The sequence below is a fragment of the Symsagittifera roscoffensis genome, chromosome 10 (genome assembly GCF_963678635.1).
Source record: "Symsagittifera roscoffensis chromosome 10, txSymRosc1.1, whole genome shotgun sequence".
In the NCBI taxonomy this organism is placed as follows: Eukaryota; Metazoa; Xenacoelomorpha; order Acoela; family Convolutidae; genus Symsagittifera; species Symsagittifera roscoffensis.
Window position 1 is genome coordinate 31712969 of NC_087071.1, and position 17793 is coordinate 31730761.

General features: G+C 35.3%; 1 protein-coding gene and 1 long non-coding RNA gene across 2 annotated transcripts in view; both read left to right on the top strand.

The window, feature by feature from the left end:
• Positions 1-17793, top strand: part of LOC134855657 (uncharacterized) — a 505026-nt gene that overhangs the window by 225410 nt on the left and 261823 nt on the right. The window lies entirely within an intron of this gene.
• LOC134855612 (uncharacterized) lies at positions 989-3015 on the top strand. The gene is made up of 3 exons (XR_010164514.1): positions 989-1122; positions 1319-1586; positions 2921-3015. It is a non-coding gene; the product is annotated as an uncharacterized LOC134855612 (long non-coding RNA).

Here is a 17793-nt window from a genome sequence, read left to right on the forward strand (position 1 = left end):
ACCCGATCACTCAACTAAGCCCCTCCTAGCACAACTAAGGCTTATGGAGGCACAAAGTCAAGTGATCAAAATCAATATACGGCAACAACAACAATCAACTGCAAAGGATGAATTGTAGGCAACTAAGCCCCTCCTAGCACAACTAAGGCTTATGGAGTGTCACAAAGTCAAAAACAACTCACCCAATCACTCAACTACGCCCCTCCTAGCACAACTAAGGCTTATGGAGGCACAAAGTCAAGTGATCTAAATCAATATACGGCAACAAAACTGCAAAGGATGAATTGTAGGCAACTAAGCCCCTCCTAGCACAACTAAGGCTTATGGAGGCACAAAGTCAAAAACAACTCACCCGATTACTCAACTAAGCCCCTCCTCACAACAGAAGGAACCCTCTCATTGAAAAAATTCTCATGTCAAACGTCAATAATTAACAACTCGTTTTGATTTTACGAGAGAAACTCAACAACAACATATCTACACTCAGAAACCTTTGACTCAGAACCTACGTAAATTTTTGCTTTTTTGGAACAACTTTTGCAAAATTACGAGCCTTCAAAATGGCTAAAAACTCAGTAATAAAATTGCAGGTTTTAGAAATGCAGCTCATAATTTTGATTAGACATCAAACAGCACTCTGAAGTCTATTTAAACACAGCACATGTCTGTTGTTTTTTTTTTGTTAATCAGTGCTTACAATTGCGTTGAATACTTCAGATGAAGTTGAGGTCATATTGCGGGCTTAGTTTCTGATTTAAGTTCAGCAGTATATTTGGCTATAAAGTGATAGTCGTTTTATAAATTGATTAGTTATGCAAATTTTTCTTTTGTTTCTAAATGAGAATAAGGAACTATGCAATTTAAATTCGTTTCAACTATTTCAATCACCACGCAAAGTTTAATTGACCGTCGAAAAAAAAAGTGACTGGATTGGTTAATAACTCACCCAGGGTTGATATGAGAAGTACTTATTTATTATTTCAGAGAAATCTGCGCCCTTTGGCTTTGCTGCAAAATTTCTTGTTGGTTTTCAATTTACGTTCAGTTATCCAGTGCACAGAAGTAAGAACAAAAACTTTTGAACAAGTATTTGGCTTAGTAATTTTACAACCCGTAAATTCGGTGAGACGTTTTTTTTTGTTATACGCCTTCCAGATTGTAAAGGTTAGAGACGTTAAAAATGTCTATATGCTTCTGATTTGCAGCAGTTTTTGACTGTTTGAACTCAAATAAAAAATAGTGATTTTAAGTTAATTTAAGCCTTAAAATGATCAAATACAGGCGGCGTATAATAAAAAAGACCCCGTTGCCTTACCAGTAAAGGAACAGAAGAAACTGACTATGCCTTCCAAGATGGCTTCGTTAGGAGATGACCAGATGGCAGACTTCCGAGACTCGTTTCATTTATTCGACAGACTAGGAGATGGGAGAGTAGAGGCGTAAAGTGTGGGCCCGTTAGCCAAGGGCACTGGGTTTGAACCCGACAGAGTATGACGTGGATCGGGTGTCTGGATTCAGACAGGACCCAACAAGACGGATTACGTTTGAGCAGTTTGTGCCCATGTATATGGCTCTGCGGGACAAAAGTTAATTTATTTACTTGGATGGGCGATTTAATTTGTTTAATCGGGTTTCGAGTTTTTGGATAGAAAATTATTTGCTGTCTTGATTTTTTTCATAACTTCATTTCTGTAACAAATATGTTTCAACCAATCATTACAAAAGTTAACATGTGCATGATTGGATCGTGTATTACCATGTCAAAATGAAAACAGTGTTTTACTGAGGCATTTCATAAGCTGTTTTAGTATAGGAACTTCAACGGTTCCATTTCAACATTTACCTTTTTTTTTCGCAAAATCAGATACCGCAAAAGAACTTCAGATAGGGTCGAATGTTATACGAGGCCACGTTAAATCCCCATCAGGCGTGATTCAATGGTTGTAAGAAAGGTTTTGTATCGAGAAAAACAGATTTGAAAGTTTTGCTTTTTAATTCAATTTAGAGCAATTGAAGCGAGCGATTAGATCGAAAATCTTTTAATTAAGTTACAATGAACTTAGTTTCAGTTCTTGAGCCAAGAATTCAAAATTAATTGAAAACTGAAGCAGAAGAAAACTTCGAGAAATAATTTGTCTTCTGTTTTCTTTTTGTTATTACATAACGCTGGTTATTTTACGAAATCGTTTTTAACTCGCGTAAATTAGTCATAGGTGATTCGCCGAATGGTTTCACCTGTCTGCCAAAATGTTGGTGGTTCTAGGGCAACTATCATCTGTGTTCTTGGTTTGATACTGAAGCAACCTTTCTCAGCAAAAAAAATGAATGTCTTTTACTCAGAGCCAATTCTGTTTTCCTCTTAGTTTAAAATGTTGTTACGATGCAAGATATCAGGGGCGGATTTAGAGGGGGATGCTTTTTTCAGGATTTCGACCCCCTGCCGACCCAAAGGGTCCCCCCTTTGGTACTTTTTAGGAAATCAATTTTTGGTCGACCGACCCTAAATTTTTTCTTAAGGCGCCTTGGGCGCCAATATATACTAATTTTGAGGGAGAGCGCGCGCCAAAAAAAAAGCATTTTATTGTCAAAATTTTCCTAAAAGTGCCCAAAAAGGGCCGAAACAGCCTCTTTTTAAGTGCTTTAGGAGAGCTCGGAAAATCAATTTGGTCGATCTAAAAAGGTCGTAAAAATTTTCAAAATTTTTTTGAAAATCCGCCCCCCCCCCCCCTCGAGAAAATCCTAGATCCGCCCCCTGCAAGATATGATGAATAAATGTGTTCACAATTGTTAAGTTGTTCACCATACAACCATACAAAACTTTGTTAGATTATCTCAACTTAAAAATTGAATTTCAAATGTGTAGGGAGGGGGTGGGGGGAGTGATTGTTCGGAAAAGAGTCGAAAATGTGAATGAATTTAGGTGTCTCGAGTAGCGCCGCCACTGACTTCCACGAGGGCTTCAAAGTGTTCGACAAGGATGGCAACGGACGTATCTCCAGCATAGAACTGAAACACATCCTGACCAAGTTAGGAGAGCGATTGAGTGAGGAGGAGGCTGAGAGTATCCTCGGGTCACTAGCGGAAATTTGAACGAAAATTAAGATTAATTACGACTCCCCCACCTTTCGATTTTTATATTTTCATTATGTATTGCGTGTTATTACTAGCTAAATGGTTGATATTGCGATGTAGAGTATCAACAAATTTCTTCACAGTTGTTACTTTGTTAAACACACGAAGTTTCAGGTGTGATTCAATGGTTGTAAGAAAGGTTTTGTATCGAGAAAAACAGATTTGAAAGTTTTGCTTTTTAATTCAATTTAGAGCAATTGAAGCGAGCGATTAGATCGAAAATCTTTTAATTAAGTTACAATGAACTTAGTTTCAGTTCTTGAGCCAAGAATTCAAAATTAATTGAAAACTGAAGCAGAAGAAAACTTCGAGAAATAATTTGTTTTCTTTTTGTTATTACATAACGCTGGTTATTTTACGAAATCGTTTTTAACTCGCGTAAATTAGTCATAGGTGATTCGCCGAATGGTTTCACCTGTCTGCCAAAATGTTGGTGGTTCTAGGGCAACTATCATCTGTGTTCTTGGTTTGATACTGAAGCAACCTTTCTCAGCAAAAAAAATGAATGTCTTTTACTCAGAGCCAATTCTGTTTTCCTCTTAGTTTAAAATGTTGTTACGATGCAAGATATCAGGGGCGGATTTAGAGGGGGATGCTTTTTTCAGGATTTCGACCCCCTGCCGACCCAAAGGGTCCCCCCTTTGGTACTTTTTAGGAAATCAATTTTTGGTCGACCGACCCTAAATTTTTTCTTAAGGCGCCTTGGGCGCCAATATATACTAATTTTGAGGGAGAGCGCGCGCCAAAAAAAAAGCATTTTATTGTCAAAATTTTCCTAAAAGTGCCCAAAAAGGGCCGAAACAGCCTCTTTTTAAGTGCTTTAGGAGAGCTCGGAAAATCAATTTGGTCGATCTAAAAAGGTCGTAAAAATTTTCAAAATTTTTTTGAAAATCCGCCCCCCCCCTCGAGAAAATCCTAGATCCGCCCCCTGCAAGATATGATGAATAAATGTGTTCACAATTGTTAAGTTGTTCACCATACAACCATACAAAACTTTGTTAGATTATCTCAACTTAAAAATTGAATTTCAAATGTGTAGGGAGGGGGTGGGGGGAGTGATTGTTCGGAAAAGAGTCGAAAATGTGAATGAATTTAGGTGTCTCGAGTAGCGCCGCCACTGACTTCCACGAGGGCTTCAAAGTGTTCGACAAGGATGGCAACGGACGTATCTCCAGCATAGAACTGAAACACATCCTGACCAAGTTAGGAGAGCGATTGAGTGAGGAGGAGGCTGAGAGTATCCTCGGGTCACTAGCGGAAATTTGAACGAAAATTAAGATTAATTACGACTCCCCCACCTTTCGATTTTTATATTTTCATTATGTATTGCGTGTTATTACTAGCTAAATGGTTGATATTGCGATGTAGAGTATCAACAAATTTCTTCACAGTTGTTACTTTGTTAAACACACGAAGTTTCATAGCTACACGACAACATTAATATTGTGTTTCAAAACTGAAATTCAAATGTGAGTGAAAATGCAACAGAGCCTTTACAAACAAAATCAAATTGAACGCGGAGTTACCGAGTAGCGAATGCTTAGGTTGTTAGGGTTAGTGGCCTAGCCAGCACAATTTTTGAGTAGGGCCATTTTCAGAAATTGACTTGAGCCAAAAAATTTTCCTTCTCATTTTTGATCTCGGAAATTTATAGCATATTTTTCCTCTCATAAATTGATTCAGAAATTGAGTTTGAGTTTTGAGGTCGCGTTAGGGTTAGGGTTAGGGCTAGGGCCAGATCAATTTTTGAGTAGGGAGGTTTTCAGAAATTGACTTGAGCCAGAATTTTTCCTTCTCATTTTTTGATCTCAGAATTTGATCGCAAATTTACCTTCTCAGAAATTGATTCAGAAATTGATCTTGGGGTTAAGACTTGGGTTTAGGGCTAAAAAAAGTTAGAGTTTTTACAAAAATTGATCAGGGTTGCAAAATGCTGGATAATAGTCATTAATAGCTGAAAAAAGCCATAAAAACCAAAATTAGGGGTTAGTCAACAAAAATAGGTGGTAAAGCCTAAATTAGGTGGAGAATTGTCGGTAAAGGCCACCAGACACTAGAAAGTTTCGGTTAAGACGAAAAACAACGAAATTGATATAAATTTGGGTAAAAATAACAAAAAATTACAAAAATAAAAAAAAAAACAAATTCTCAGGAAAAGTTAACGAGAAATTTTCCTCTAGGCGTTGGCTCATTCGAAACCTCTTTTCAAGCTTTTTGTACTCACTATACAATAGTAAGACACGCAATTAAAAAAAATCAGAAAAAAACGTCTAGAACAGAAAACCTCTATCCAAATTCTTTATAGCTAAACTCAAGTGTCTCTCAGTTCATCCCTTTCGTTTGGGAGTATATCCAGGATCGCCGACGAGGAGGCGGACACTATCGATCCCAAATTTTTTTTTGAGAAAGCTTTCTTTTTTTGGAACTTGAAGTTCTCATTTTTCTTTTTTTTTTCTTTTTTTGAAGCCTTAGCTTTCTCCTTTTTCACTATATAAAATGTAAACAGTGAGTTGGAAATTTTGGTTTGATTCCAGTACAGAAAATCAATTCACTACCTTTTTTCAGGTGATGTCCTAGGTTCGAATCTGATTATAAAAATTACAGCAACAAATACAAAAATGCAAAAAACATAGTTTTTATAGTTTGTTCAGGCTGGGTTGACCGATCAAATCTAATTTTGAAGAGGATTGAATCCCCTGTAGATACTCCTTCCTCAATTTTGTAATCTGTTTGAAGATAGATTTGGCGGCGTCTAAGTTTAGCGGCATAGCTTTCGATCGATAGAGCGCCGAAAAGTTTGAGATTCCTTGAACGAACAGTATATACAAATTGGCCAGTTCTTGGCAATCCTCCGGTCGCAAAACATATTTTTGGCGACCCTTCCTTTGATATTGGTTTTGAATCATGGTTGCAATCGCCTTAGGGTCTAGAGAAGCGCTGTTAACAATCGTGGTTCCGGTACTGCTCTTCAGAAATGTTACCGGATTTGCTTTCGGAAAAATGCTTACTCTCCTAACACTCTTTTCCTCCTCGCCATCGCTGTTGTCTGTCTGCTGCGAGTCATCAGATTCGCTCTCATTCTCGCTATTTCCTTCTTTTTCTCCGTCACTTTCTTGAGTTTCATCTTCGTCCTCAGTTTCGTACACAAGCTCCTCACTTTCGTTTTCGTCTGTATTCGTGTTATCTTGTTGTGCGACATTAATGTCGATGTCAACTCTGTCATCTTGTTGTTCAGTAATGCTTTCTAGGGTAAGCACATTATCGCTCAAACTTCCTTGGCAGTACACAAGATCCGTATAGTGGCTGGTGAGCGCAGCGTTCCTTTTCTTGCTGGTCGACACTTCGTAATAATTGAAGGCTGTGGCTTCTGTATGCCCGGTATGTTGGTTAAGTGCTTCGCGATGGAGAGTGGTAGGGATATTTTTTTTCCAAATGGAAGCCGTTAGTTTCCTGAGCAGGGTAGTTTTGAATTTCAAGTGAGGGAGTCCATGCTGTTTAGGTAAACTACGTGACCAGTTTTTGCCATAGTTCTTCTGATCATGGGAGTCAAATTTCTCATGAACTTTCGTGGGAGCAAATAAGTATGTGTGCTCTACTCCTAGCTTGGTTCGCAGTAGAGCAAACTCATCGATCAGTTGCATTTCCTTATCTGTGATTACTTGAATTTTTACTCCCTCGCTGTAAAAATTTTTAGGTGTCCGTTCCAGAATTTTCTGCATTTGCTGAATGCGCTTCCGCTCTCCTGGTCCCTTTCTCATCTCGTGTAACTCTTTTGGAGCCAGTTCGATTGCACACAGTTTCAGGTTTTCATCATCATGTCTATTTTCCAGGAATTCTGTTCTGAATAGACTAATCGTTCCACATCTGGAAGAGTTCCTGAAAAATATTAGTGCCATCAGGTTGTACGTCAAGGTCCTGAACTCATCAGGTCGAATTCCCTGGAGGTTTTCCTGGAACTTTTTTTCCGAGTACTCCATAATGCGCTTTCTGAGGACGTCAATTTCTTTGGGGTTTGGCAGTGAGTTTGCCGCAGTGGTCTTCAATAATTGCTTACGGGTTCTTCCTGCCCGACTTTCATTCTTCCGCAGCAATTTTATCTGGCCTTTGAATGCTGAGATGTCAACTTTTTGTTGAAAAGAACCAATTTCAATCTTCAAAAAAGTGTCGATGAAGATATCCAACTCATTCAACATGTTCAGAATTGATTTTGATGCGGAAACTTTTGGGTACATCTGTATCCAATCGGAAAGCTTACGGGGCTCCGTCATCCCTTTAGTGACTATAACCATTTTTCTCAACTTCTCCATTTTTCCTTTAATATTGGATCTGTTGTTGTTCGAGTTGCGTCCTCGGGCTATCTCCTTCTCCTTCATTGCCTGGTATTTATTCAAAATGAATTTGAAATTGAAGGTTCTTTTTGTCAGGAACCGTTCGTCCGCTTCTTCTTTGTTGGAGACGACCTGCCGAAGTATTTTTTGTGGCAATTGCCAGACACTTGTGATGACCATCCAATTAGGTTGATGGGGTTGCTGATAAGACCCGTCTGAATGTTTCATTTTGTGTCTGAACTTCTGGTCAAACATACGGATGCACTCTGTACAAAAATATTTCTTTGAGTTTTCCTTGTGTGTCATCAGGTGGCATCTTTGAATCACTGTCAGGATTTTCTTGTCTTTGACTTGATGGACTTTTTCGAAGTGCCTCCTGAGACTTTCAAGCCAACCAAAAGCGTCCCCGCAGAACTCACACTTGTATGGTTTACTGGAAGAAGGGGCAGGAGTAGTTTTTTTCATCTGTTTTTTCTGGATGAATCCTTGAACAGAACAATCGGTTTCAAGCTCGTCGGAATCTTCATCTTCCAATTCTTCGAATGAGTTTTTGTTGAGCCGTTTTAGAGGAGGTTCGTAGTCTTGATCCTCAGGAGAAATGTGCTCTGAGGGACTACTGCACAAAATTTTAGAATGGCTGACGTCCAAAGCTTCTGTTTCCTCGTCCATACGAAAAAATAGGTATGTTTCTCCGCATTTGAGTTGTTTACAATAAGTAATCTCAATATGCTTTTTCATTGTTGGGAAATTTGTTCTGTTGCATATAGCACTACATTCTGTGCAATACAGAAAATAGTGCTTTCTTTTCCCGTTCACTATTTCAGCTTTCCCCTTGAAGGGCCTTGTCCCGCACTCTATTTGGTGCTCAATCATTTCATGTGCCTCTGTCATTGGAAAGTTGCAATGGAGGCACAAAAAGAGGTCGTTCGGATAATTAGTTGGTGTATTTTTACCAACTAATTGCAAAGATGTAGTTGCTTGGGGTTTATATTTCGAGCAGCTCTTCTTCAGAGATGCCGTCGACGGGTAAACTGGTGGATTACTGACTTCTGGTGGTTGACGGACTCTCGCATGCGGCTTCTCAACTGTTTTTTGACCGCGTTTTTGCAGGGGGAAGTTAATCATAACAGGCTCGGGTTGAGCATCTGTATGGGTGCGTTCACTACCTTCATTTTGCGTCTCCTGATCATGTATCTGATCACTCGTGATGATGGAGGGCTTTGGTTGTAAAGGTGGAGGTGATGGCGGCTCATTTTCTTGGCAATTTTGATCCGAATCTTCAAACAAATCTTCAGCTTCCATATTTAAATTTTCTTCACGCTTCTGTGTCTCAATTAGTGCTTGCTGTTCGCGGAGCTCTTCCTGAGTCAAAGGAGGTTCTACTTCTTCCACATCACTTTGATTAACTTCACGCCACGGCATATACTGGCCCTTGTAGTCGTAAGTTATTTCATCGCCAATTTTTATGGGCCTTTCACATACAATTTGGATATGCGGTTTTCCATTTTTGTCTTTATATGGCTTTACTCTGGCATTCGGTTTCTTCAAATTACCACAGTCATTAATATAACGAGCCAATCCGCTATCTTTGTCAGTTGCGTCGATGTAGAGTTTATTGTCTATGTCGACAAAAATATAATCATTCAAGGCTTTGTCTTTCATTTCGTTATATTTCTGGAGATACAACCGATCCCCACGATAGAAGAGGAGGAAATCATTTTCCTCAAAATTGTTTTTTGCAAACAAACCGTAGTTCTTGTTCTCTTCGATGTATTTTACTTCAAAATCTTCTTCTCTATCGCATTCAGTCCACTTGTCAATTTCGTACTTTTCGAACCGTTTGAAAAGTTGGCGATTCCGCGTTTGTGGCATTTTTTCAATCAATGTTACAACCAAGACCTTCTAAAACACAAAAACTCTGTATGATTCGAACTCCATCAATTGAGACATCACACTAATCAACCACCACCAAACCAGCCCCCACCAACCACATCCCAAGAAAGTCCAATAACACCCACAACTACAAACAATCCTCAAACATCAACACGCATTTCTTTTCAAGACAATCCATACACCTTTGAAGAACGACACCCACTCTTATCAGAACCCCTAGAACCAGTTCAGCGACAAGCATCTCTCAGTGAATCAACATATAACTTATACCCCAACCTGCAACAAGACCTCAATCGAGTTAGACATATTAGCCAAAATCAAAATACACCTGATTTACATAGACAAATTATACACAACTCATAGAAGAACCTGGTCATGCGCACAACATACCGGACCCTCACATTGAAAATATTCTCAAGTCTAAAATCAACAATTAAGCACTCAATTTGATTTTACGAGAAAAAAATCCAACAACAACATATCTACACTCAAAAACCTGTAAGCTGATACTTTCTTAAATCTTTATTAGTTATCAATTATCAATTTTTTTTTCAATTTTTTTTTTCAATCAATTTTTTTGCAAGTTTTGTGGACCTCTAACGAAATTTTTTATTTTTTGAAATTTTTGCTTCTTAAACGTTCAAACGATGGAACGTTGCTATATTGACAACATATCAAAAATTTATAAATTTTTATCGAGTAGTTTTCGAGTTATAGGTCTTCAAAATTTGACAAAAAGTTGACAATTTTCGAAAACTGTGTATTTTGCTACAAATTTGAGGACCTGTAACTTTTTTTCTAATATTTGAATTTTGTTGAAAATGTGTCAAAGTAGAGACATTAGTATGTATAAGAGTTGATATCAAAATCTTTTTGATATCTCAGAAGGTCTTTGAGTTAGAGGTCTTCAAAATTTGCAAAAAAAAAATCAGAAAAAATTGAAAACTGATTTTGTTGCATGTTTGAGGACCTCTAACTTTTTTTCTGATTTTTGAATTGTGCTGAAAACTCGTCACCGCTCAAAACTGAAATTGGGTAAGGTTTGACACAAAAATCATTGAGATATCTTTTTTTTTTCAATGAGTTACACGTCCTCAAAAATTGCCAAAAAAACGATTTTTTCGATTTTCAGCAATTTTTGAAAATGAATTTTGGCTCGAAAAAATCTATTCAGCTGTTTTCCTTATAACCACGTTTAATACTCATTGTGAAAACACGCACACAAGTTTTACTGTCATTTGAAAGATTACTCGATGAGTTATTAAGCTTCAAAAAAGCTAAAAGTTTCGAAAAAATCGATTTTGATGCAAGTTTGAGGACCTCTAACTTTTTTTTGAAACATTGGTTTCCATTGAAACTTTGCCACACTGTTAACCTGGCTACGATTAACATTTGATATTAAAATTGTTGAGATATCTCAAATAGTTCATAAGTTAGAGGTCCTCAAAAATTGCCAAAAAATCGACTTTTCGAATTTTGACCAATTTTTGGAAGCAATTTGTAAATTGGGTATTACTATTCAGCTTTTGCCCTTATACTTCAATGTACACCAATTTTGGTGTTGTTTGAAGCGAAACTCGATGAGTTATGATGCTTCAAACTTGAAAAAAAACGCGATTTTCAAAAATCGCGATTTTTTTTAAAAACAAAAAAAAACTTAGCGCTACCCCCCGAAACGTACCGCAACCCTTTTAGATAACTAGAACACATCTTAGGCTACGCAGCGGTAAAGACTAGAGCTAAATTGGATAATTTTTCGCTAAGTAATTCAATTTTCCGTTTTTACCTAATAATTCGGCACGGTGAACAGTAGGCCTAATGACCTCAAAAATTTTTAATCTGATTCAAAATGTGATTTATGAGGAAAGTGAAACTTGGTTGATATATATACCCCAGAGCTCAACCGGAACGAGTACGCTAGTAAAATTTAAAAATTTCACTTTTTGAGGGCCAAATTTGATCATCAGAAAATCACTAAAATCAGTTTTTTGACATGAAGACGTAATTTTTTTGCCTAAAGTGACAAGACTTCATAACAAGTCTCAGTCTTGTCCTAAGCGTTAAAAAAAATTTGGGTCCAAAATTTTGTTTTTTTGCTGAGATTTTGTGTAAGGAAAGTACCAAATTTTGAATAAACGCTGTTTTAGACACAAAATGGGCTGATAACTTTTTTTGTGATATAGGTTTTGGCTAAAAAAAACAATTCAAATAGTAGCCAATAGCATAGGCCACTCAATGAAAAAATTTAGAAGATTTAAAAACTTTTAAAAATTGAAAAAAATTCAAATAACTGGAGTAAAAATTAGCCAAAATTGAGGCTAATATACAAGCATTTGAAAAATTTTAAAATCTCTTTTTCGACGTGAAGACGAAATTTCTAAGAAAAGTTAATGTTGAATCAAAGTTGATCCTACTTAAGATCAAGCTTCTGGAAGAAAAATTTTGTCAATTTTCGTTTGGGTTGTTGAGATCTGTCTCCCTGTAGTTGCACTTTTTAGTAAAAACGCAGTTTTTTACCTGTTTTTCCGCTATAACTTTTTTTTCACTCGTTTAATTTCCCTAAATTTTTCTTTAAAAAATCAGGCTTGATGTGTTATGTTTAGAAAACATCATTTAGTTATCTGAAAAAGACTGAAATTATCTAAAATTTTCCATTTACAAAAAAAACAATTACCCAATTTTTTGCTCAGTTTTTTTACCCTCTGATTGCGAGAAAAACTAATTTTTCGGTATGAAAATGAGCTTTTATCGAAAATTTATTGAAGAATCAACTCTAGTCCTACTTACGAGTCACTTTTTAAAAACAAATTGAGATCAAATTTCGAATGCGTTGTTGAGATCTGGCTCCCTGTAGTTGCAATTTTTTGAAAAAACGCAGCTTTTTATTAGTTTTTCCTTTATAACTTTTTTTTCACTCGCTAAATTTCCCTAATTTTGTCTTTAAAAAATCAGGCTTGATGTGTTTTGCTTAGAAAACATCACTTCCTACTCTGAAAAAGACCAGAACTATCTAAAATTTTCTATTAAGAAAAAAAAATTACCCATTTTTTTGCTCAATTTTTTCACCCTCTGATTGCGATAAAAACTAATTTTTTGGTATGAAAATGAGTTTTTATGGAAAAGTTATCGAAGAATCAACTCTAGTCCTACTTAAGAGTCAACTTTTAAAAACAAATTGGGATCAAATTTCGAATGCGTTGTTGAGATCTGGCTCCCTGTAGTTGCACTTTTTTGAAAAAACGCAGTTTTTTACCTGTTTTTCCTCTATAACTTTTTTTCACTCGCTAAATTTCCCTAATTTTTCTTTAAAAAATCAGGCTTGATGTGTTATGTTTAGAAAACATCATTTAATTTTCTGAAAAAGACTAAAATTATCTAAAATTTTCCAATAAAAAAAAATCACCAATTTTTTTGCTCAATTTTTTCACCCTCTGATTGCGATAAAAACTAATTTTTCGGTATGAAAATGAGCTTTTATCGAAAAGTTATTGAAGAATCAACTCTAGTCCTACTTACGAGTCACCTTTTAAAAACAAATTGAGATCAAATTTCGAATGCGTTGTTGAGATCTGGCTCCCTGTAGTTGCAATCGAAGTTAGTATTCACTTTATAAATTAAAAAAAAACACAAGTGTAATGAACTTCGGTTAAACACTTTTTTCTCTCTTAAAACTTTAATTTTACTGTCTGATACTAAGCATAGTACTTTTGCGCCGACAGAGAACATTTTAAATACGAAGATATAAATTGATTTATTTGCTCAGAACTTGGTAACTGGCTTTCTTAAGAAACTCAATTTTATGAACATTATTTTTTTTGAGCTTCAATTTAGAACCATATATGTGTTTATCAGGCTTGTCAGGGCAGGGAAGAGTCATTGAGCGTACATTTGGACAATAACAACGTCGTTTCAGGAGGAAAAATTTTTTGAAATGGCTCAAAAATTGCCAAATTATTCAATTTTTTCTTAAAAACCCAGTTTCTGATCAGTTTTTTTTCCCTATGGATCTCTATATAGGTCCTTTTTTGAGTTTATCGGTAACCTGAGACCAAAATAGCGTCAATTAGCTTCGTTGCAGATAAAAATAGAATAGTTATATAGGGAAAATTGTATATCTAAATCGAAACTAGTATTTACTTTATAAAATAATAAAAAAACACAAGTGTAATGAACTTCGGTTAAACTTTTTTTTCTCTCATAAAACTTTAGTTGTAATGTCTGACACTATGCATATCACGTCTTTGCAGGCAGAGAACATTTTAAATACAAAATTTTACGATTATTTGGTTGCTTACCACTTTGCAAATAACTTTTCACCTGAGAAATCAGACAATTTTTTTTATGATCAGATTTTACTTTCTATTGAATCTGATGTTACATATGTGGTTGAAAACCAATGTTTTATTACTCACAAGGCTAGCATTTATCCCAAGGTAGCCAAAAAACTGTCTACTTTAATTTTTGCGTTACTACACCTTAAATACGTTTTTTCATGTTGAAAATTAAGCCCAAATAAAAAGCCATTTTTTAAATTTTCTGATAAAAGCGAGTATAGGGCAGCAACTACAGCGTCATTTGAGTCCGTATGCAAAAAAATTAGCGAAAATAACCGAATATTCAGAGAAAAACGCAAAATTGAGCCAAAAAAATCAATGAAACGCCCCAAACCCAACTTTTTTGCTTTGGCTCAAAATCAATTTTCTCAAAGAATTTTTTTTCAAATTTAGATTTTATAAGCTCATTGGAAACCTCTAACCAAACCCTTTATAGCCAAACTATACAATTGAATAAAAAAACATCATTAAAGGGATTTTTTCACAAAAAAATCATTTTTTTTGTTGTACGTTTTTTCATGTTGAAAATTAAGCCCGAATAAAAAGCCATTTTTTTGATTTTCTGATAATAGCGAGTATAGGGCAGCAACTACAGCGTCATTTGCGTCCGTATGCAAAAAATCAGTGAAAATAACCGAATATTCACAGAAAAACGCAAAATTGAGCCAAAAAAATCAATGAAACGCCCCAAACCTAACTTTTTGCTTTGGCTCAAAATCAAATTTCTCAAAGAATTTTTTTTCAAATTCAGATTTTATAGGCTCATTGGAAACCTCTAACCAAACCCTTTATAGCCAAATTATAGCAAAAGAAGGAAATGATGGTTGAGTTTCTAACCCTAGGTCATTTCTTAACCCTAAAAAAAAAAATTCTGCTCAAAAATTGACTTTTTGCGGGCGTTTTTGAAAAATGTCTATTTTGACCCAAAAAAAAAATGTCTGATCCGAGAAAAGACTTCACCATCGTGTTCCCCGTCAAAAATTAGGTATAGTAGAGTTTATAAACTAAGAATCTTCTTATGAACTTTTCTTGTGTTCAATCCGTTCCGTCCAGGTCGGGTTGTCAGAGTAACTACACAACTACCCATTTTTTGGATAGGTTTAGAAAGTTAGCCCTAAATTTTTTTTAGTTTAGCTAGCTTCCTTTGCCCAAGAAACGCTCAACGATACCTCAATTTTTAAAATTGGTTAATTTTTCACTGAAATACAACTTTTTTAGTTTTGGGTTTGGGCCAAAAATCATAAACTTCACTTTTTTGTCTAAAAATCAAAAAGTACTGTTAGGTTTGGGCTTTTTTGATATCGTTGGAAAGAACATGAGCAGAGGTTGCCGGAAAATTTAAAAAATTGCCCAAAACTAACTTTTAAGTATGTTTTCCAAACCGACAAAAAAGTCTCAAAAATTGACTTTTGCTCAAACCTAAATTTTTCTAGCCGTTTTCAGTCCACTTGTCAATTTCGTACTTTTCGAACCGATTGAAAAGTTACCGATTCCGCGTTTGTGGCATTTTTGCAATCAATGTTACAACCAAGACCTTCTAAAACACAAAAACTCTGTATGATTCGAACTCCATCAATTGAGACATCACACTAATCAACCACCACCAAACCAGCCCCCACCAACCACATCCCTAGAAAGTCCAATAACACCCACAACTACAAACAATCCTCAAACATCAACACGCATTTCTTTTCAAGACAATCCATACACCTTTGAAGAACGACACCCACTCTTATCAGAACCCCTAGAACCAGTTCATCGACAAGCATCTCTAAGTGAATCAACATATAACTTATACCCCAACCTGCAACAAGACCTCAATCGAGTTAGACATATTAGCCAAAATCAAAATACACCTGATTTACATAGACAAATTATACACAACTCATAGAAGAACCTGGTCATGCGCACAACATACCGGACCCTCACATTGAAAATATTCTCAAGTCTAAAATCAACAATTAAGCACTCAATTTGATTTTACGAGAAAAAAACCCAACAACAACATATCTACACTCAAAAACCTGTAAGCTGATACTTTCTTAAATCTTTATTAGTTATCAATTATCAATTTTTTTTTTCAATTTTTTTTTTCAATCAATTTTTTTGCAAGTTTTGTGGACCTCTAACGAAATTTTTTATTTTTTGAAATTTTTGCTTCTTAAACGTTCAAACGATGGAACGTTGCTGTATTGACAACATATCAAAAATTTATAAATTTTTATCGAGTAGTTTTCGAGTTATAGGTCTTCAAAATTTGACAAAAAGTTGACAATTTTCGAAAACTGTGTATTTTGCTACAAATTTGAGGACCTGTAACTTTTTTTCTAATATTTGAATTTTGTTGAAAATGTGTCAAAGTAGAGACATTAGTATGTATAAGAGTTGATATCAAAATCTTTTTGATATCTCAGAAGGTCTTTGAGTTAGAGGTCTTCAATTTTTTCAAAAAAAAAATCAGAAAAAATTGAAAACTGATTTTGTTGCATGTTTGAGGACCTCTAACTTTTTTTTGAAACTTTGGTTTCCATTGAAACTTTGCCACACTGTTAACCTGGCTACGATTAACATTTGATATTAAAATTGTTGAGATATCTCAAATAGTTCATAAGTTAGAGGTCCTCAAAAATTGCCAAAAAATCGACTTTTTGAATTTTGACCAATTTTTGGGTATTACTATTCAGCTTTTGCCCTTATACTTCAATGTTGTCCAATCGTTGGACAACATGTACACCAATTTTGGTTTTGTTTGAAGCAAAACTCGATGAGTTATGATGCTTCAAACTTGTAAAAAAACGCGATTTTGAAAAATCGCGATTTTTTTTAAAACAAAAAAAAACTTAGCGCTACCCCCCGAAACGTACCGCAACCCTTTTAGATAACTAGAACACATCTTAGGCTACGCAGCGGTAAAGACTAGAGCTAAATTGGATAATTTTTCGCTAAGTAATTCAATTTTCCGTTTTTGCCTAATAATTCGGCACGGTGAACAGTAGGCCTAATGACCTCAAAAATTTTTAATCTGATTCAAAATGTGATTTATGAGGAAAGTGAAACTTGCTTGATATATATACCCCAGAGCTCAACCGGAACGAGTACGCTAGTAAAATTTAAAAATTTCACTTTTTGAGGGCCAAATTTGATCATCAGAAAATCACTAAAATCAGTTTTTTGACATGAAGACGTAATTTTTTTGCCTAAAGTGACAAGACTTCATAACAAGTCTCAGTCTTGTCCTAAGCGTTAAAAAAAAAATTTGGGTCCAAAATTTTGTTTTTTTGCTGAGATTTTGTGCAAGGAAAGTACCAAATTTTGAAAAAACGCTGTTTTAGACACAAAATGGGCTGATAACTTTTTTTGTGATAAAGGTTTTGGCTAAAAAAAAACAATTCAAATAGTAGCCAATAGCATAGGCCACTCAATAAAAAAAATTAGAAGATTTAAAAACTTTTAAAAATTGAAAAAAATTAAAATAACTGGAGTAAAAATCAGCCAAAATTGAGGCTAATATACAAGCATTTGAAAAAATTTAAAATCTCTTTTTCGACGTGAAGACGAAATTTCTAAGAAAAGTTAATGTTGAATCAAAGTTGATCCTACTTAAAATCAAGCTTCTGGAAGAAAAATTTTGTCAAATTTCGTTTGGGTTGTTGAGATCTGTCTCCCTGTAGTTGCACTTTTTAGAAAAAACGCAGTTTTTTTACCTGTTTTTCCTCTATAACTTTTTTTCACTCGTTAAATTTCCCTAATTTTTTCCTTAAAAAGTCAGGCTTGATGTGTTATGTTTAGAAAACATCATTTAGTTCTCTGAAAAAGACTGTTATTATCTAAAATTTTCCATTTAAAAAAAAAAATTACCCATTTTTTTGCTCAATTTTTTCACCCTCTGATTGCGAGAAAAACTAATTTTTCGGTATGAAAATGAGTTTTTATCGAAAAGTTTTCAAAGAATCAACTCTAGTCCTACTTACGAGTCACTTTTTAAAAACAAATTGAGATCAAATTTCGAATGCGTTGTTGAGATCTGGCTCCCTGTAGTTGCAATCGAAGATAGTATTCACTTTATAAATTAAAAAAAAACACAAGTGTAATGAACTTCGGTTAAA